General features: G+C 55.2%; 1 pseudogene; it reads right to left on the bottom strand.

The window, feature by feature from the left end:
* Positions 1 to 505: 505 nt before the first annotated feature.
* Positions 506 to 3,516, bottom strand: LOC128066829 (elongation factor 2-like; annotated as a pseudogene).
* Between the last annotated feature and the right edge of the window lie 870 nt (positions 3,517 to 4,386).

Below are 4,386 nucleotides of genomic sequence, written 5' to 3'. Positions count from 1 at the left end.
TGGCTGGCTTCAGGGAAGAAATGCCAGATGACACTTGGAGACGCCAGTTTAATCTGGATTCAGGTCATAGCTCTTGAAAATGAAGTGAAAGTCCCTCATTCGTGTATGATTCTTGCGACCCCATAGGCTATACAGTTCATGGAATTCTCCAGGCCAGAATACTGGAGTGGGTAGCCTTTCCCTTCTCCAGGGGATCTTCCCAGTCCAGGGATTGAACCCAGGTCTTCTGCATTGCAGGCAGATTCTTTACCAGCTGAGCCACAAGAGAAGCCCATGACTACTGGAGTGGGTAGCCTGTCCCTTCTGCAGTGGATCAGGATTCCCAACCCAGGAATCAGACCTGGGACTCCTGCATGGCAAGAGGATTCTTTACCAGCTGAGCTATCAGGGAAGCCCAGTATCTCTCTCTTTTTTTCTTTTTTTTTTTTCCCACCATGTTGAGTTTATTATTCCAATGGCACTAATACAGCTGGAGGTGCTCAGTGACACTGTGCAGGCGGGGTTTCCTGCCTTCTAGCTTCTGTCCAAAGAGAACATCTACCCGCTTGTTTCTTGCCCCTTCTGGAGGAAAATCCACTAGGGGCCATTTACCCAAATAAACCTCTTAATGCGTTTATTTTTAACTTTTTGACATTAAGTTTCCCTCTCAACAAAAAAGTATTGGTTGTCCCATCCCCTCCCCCATTCCCACCGGCCAGATAAGTCCCTGCTCCGAGGGCACTTGTTGCCCCTAAAATCTGGAAAGAAATATCGAAAGAAACAGCATCAAGTGTTCATGTTGAGTGATGGCACGAAGTGGGCCCCAGAAACCTGTCAGGCAGAGCATTACTGGGTCTGGACAGCCTCGAGGTGTTGTGGAGAATGTGGGGGCTTGTTGCTGTGGTCACTTGTCCCTGGGCGCAGGGGCCGCGCCAAGTCCCACCCAGTGGCAGGCTAAGCAGAGGCCGCCTACAACTTGTCCAGGAAGTTGTCCAAGGCTGGGATCCCTTCCTTCAGGCCTTTGCGCTTGCGTGTCTCCGCCACCACCTGACTGGGGCGGCTGGTGTTGTCAAAGGGGTCACCGGGCAGTGGTCGAACACACACTGGGGGAAGGCCTGGCCACCCGTGTTGGACCTCAGATCAGCGGTGAAGCCAAAGGACTCATTGACAGGGAGGTAGGCCTTCACAACAAACATGGGAGTGCCGGCCACCTGGGTCTCCTCAAAGACGTGGTCCCGCTTTCTGTTCAGGACACCGTAGATACCACCAACCACTTGTTCCGGACACTGGATCTCCACAAGATAGATGGGCTCCATGAGCCGGGGCTGGGCAGTCAGCACACTGGCATACAGGCAGTGCCAAGCTGTGGGGATGATCTGGCCACCCCCACGGTGGATGGCATCAGCGTGCAAGCGTCACATCATGGACGTCAAAGCGCACGCCCCGCATATTCTCCTCGCACAGCGCCCCCTCCTTGGTGGCCCACTGGAAGCCAGCCACCACACTGTCCTTGATTTCGTTGAGGTACTGTACACCCTTGGTGATGTCCGTGAGGATGTTGGGGCCCGTGCCATCAGGGCCGAAGCACCAGATCTTACGGGCCTCAGCCACGTCCCACTCGTACTTCTCAGCCAGGTAGCGGGCCCGCTGCTTGAGCTCCTGGCGTGCGGACACCTCGCCCTTGTCGATGTCCTCAGCCTGGCCATCAGGGAAGGGCCGCGCCTTCATGTAAAGCCTATTGTGCTTGTTGGGGGACTTGGACAGGCAGAGCACGTTCGACTCCTCACTGACAGTCTCCCGGTACGAGACAACTGGGTCAGATTTCTTGATGGGGATGCAAGCAGGATCCTCCTCCAGGTCCTTGAGGCAGATCTCCAAGTGCAGCTCCCCAGCCCCCGCGATAATGTGCTCCCCGGACTCCTCGATGATGCACTGCACCATGGGGTCCGACTTGGTCAGCCGCTTCAGACCTTCCACCAGCTTAGGCAGGTCGGCCGGGTTCTTGGCCTCCACAGCGACCCTGAGAACAGGGCTCATGCTGAACTTCATCACCCGCATGTTGTGGGCATGCTCGAAGGTGGTGATGGTGCCAGTCTTCACCAGGAACTGGTCCACGCCCACCAGACCCACAGTGTTGCCACAAGGCACATCCTCGATGGGCTCCACGTAACGGCCCATCATCAGGATTGTCCTCTGGATCGGCTTCAGGTACAGGTCCTCCTTCTTCCCAGGAGTATAGTTGGGTCCCATGATGCGGACCTTCAGGCCAGTAGACACAAGCCCTGAGAAGACCCGGCCGAAGGCGTAGAACCGACCTTTGTCAGAGGTCGGCACCATTTTGGAAATGTCCATCATGAGAGGGCCTTTGGGATCACAGCTTTTAATGCCCATGGCTGCCTCATCGTCTGGGGGACCCTCATACAGGAGCTCACAGCGGTACTTCTGGGCTGTCACAGGGGAAGGCAGGTGGATGGTGATCATCTGCAGCAGGGCGTCCCCAGCAGGCAGCCAGCGGCGCATCACAGCCTTCAGAAGTGGTTTGCCCTCCTTGTCCTTATCTTCACTGTCCAACTTGATGTCCAGTTTTTCAATTAGTTTTGCCGTCTCCTCTTTCTTGAAGTTCATGACTGCATCAAACACCTTGAAGACTGGGTCCAGGATGAGCTGGCAGAACGTCCGTGGCAGCTTCTTGCCATCAGGGCTATTGGCTGACTTGCTGAACTTGCTAGTGGCTGGATCAAAGCACCGGTCTCCCCACAGCTTTTTCATCATGTCCTCCACCTTCTTGGCCCGCTCAGCAGGCCCTAGCTGTCCCTCGCCCTTGGCGGCAAACTTGGCCACATACATCTCTGCAAACTGCTTCAGGGTAAAGGCCCGACCATGGAGACCAGATCCAAAGCCAACAGTACCAAGGACGGGGTCAGTCATGATGTTGCCCATGGGGCCGCTCTCGCCCTCGCCGTAGGTAGAGATAATGACGTTGACATTCTCCACGATACGCTGGAAGGTTTGGTAGAGCTCCTCAGGCTCCAGCTGCAGCTCAAGCAGGGCCCGGTCCATCTTGTTCATCATCAGCACTGGCTTGATGTGCTCAGCGATGGCCTGGCGCAGCACCGTCTCTGTCTGCACACACACACCAGACACACAGTCCACCACCACCAAGGCACCGTCAGTGACACGGAGTGCGGCTGTCACCTCTGAGGAAAAGTCGACGTGCCCAGGGGAATCAATGAGGTTGATGAGGAAGCCAGAGCCATCCTTGCTCTGCTTGACGAAATTCAAGTCGTTCTCTGAAAGCTCGTAGAAAAGGGAGATGGCCGTTGACTTGACGGTGATGCAACGCTCCTGCTCGTCCTTCCGGGTGTCAGTGAAGCGGGTCTCCCCAGCCCGGGCAGAGGCGATGATACCCGCCTTACACACCAGGGAGTCTGTCAGAGTGGACTTGCCATGGTCCACGTGGGCGATGACAGACATGTTCCGGACGTTGGTCTTCTTGTCCATGATGGCCCGGATCTGGTCTACTGTGAAGTTCACCATGGTGGCAGATGGCGGTGGATTCTCCCAAGCAGATCCGAGCGAGCTGGGTCGCGCCGAGCAGCCCAGTATCTCTTAAGGCCAGCTATTCATTGATATCTCTTAAGGCCAGCTATTAATTGTAGCATTCCCCTAATTAGTCTTCACAGGATTAAGGTAGCAACCTGCTAAGGTAGCAATCGATGTCTTTTTTCTAGAGGACAAAACTGGGGCTCAGAGAAGCGGGTAACAGGTGACACAGCTATAGCAAGGAAGTGTGCACCTAGACAAACTCCCCAGATCCTGCTGTTAGAACCCAGGGAAGCCATATGGTGTGGCTTGTCCATGTGACAGGGGCTAAGGCACCCAGCCCACACTGGATACTGTGGGGACCTGACTTGGTAACTGCCGTCTGGAAGCTCTGAGACTCACAAAAGCAATTTGCACTGAAGAGAGGAAGGACACCTCCCTTCATCCGCCCCACCACACCCTCCGGGTTCTCCCATACCCTGCCCCCTTTCTCTTGCTTTGTGAGGGAATAAGAGTCACACTCATGTGACCACATTGGCTGTCCACTGTTCACGAGCTACCAAGTGGAGCTGCTACAGGAGAGGCTATGAGCCTTTGCCCCTGAGTACCTCTCTTTCCTTTGCACCGTGGGAGCCCTCCTCCACACCTGCACACCAGAGGCCTTTTCTGAGACACGTAGGGACCCTCCCTCAGTTTGCAACAGGTTGCCTCCATCGCTGTCCTTTCAATGCCTCCCTTGATACTCAGCTCATGAGCTCCTTTGTCTGCATCGCGGCCCACCTGGCTGCCACGGGAGGGACAGAGCTGACAATGAATCCAAAGCTCGAATCTCACAGCCAGGAATCTGTGTATAAAGGACCTGAT

The sequence above is a fragment of the Budorcas taxicolor genome, chromosome 21, assembly GCF_023091745.1.
Source record: "Budorcas taxicolor isolate Tak-1 chromosome 21, Takin1.1, whole genome shotgun sequence".
In the NCBI taxonomy this organism is placed as follows: Eukaryota; Metazoa; Chordata; class Mammalia; order Artiodactyla; family Bovidae; genus Budorcas; species Budorcas taxicolor.
The sequence above is the reverse complement of the archived record's forward strand: the minus strand, read 5'-3'. Positions and strand labels throughout refer to the sequence as shown.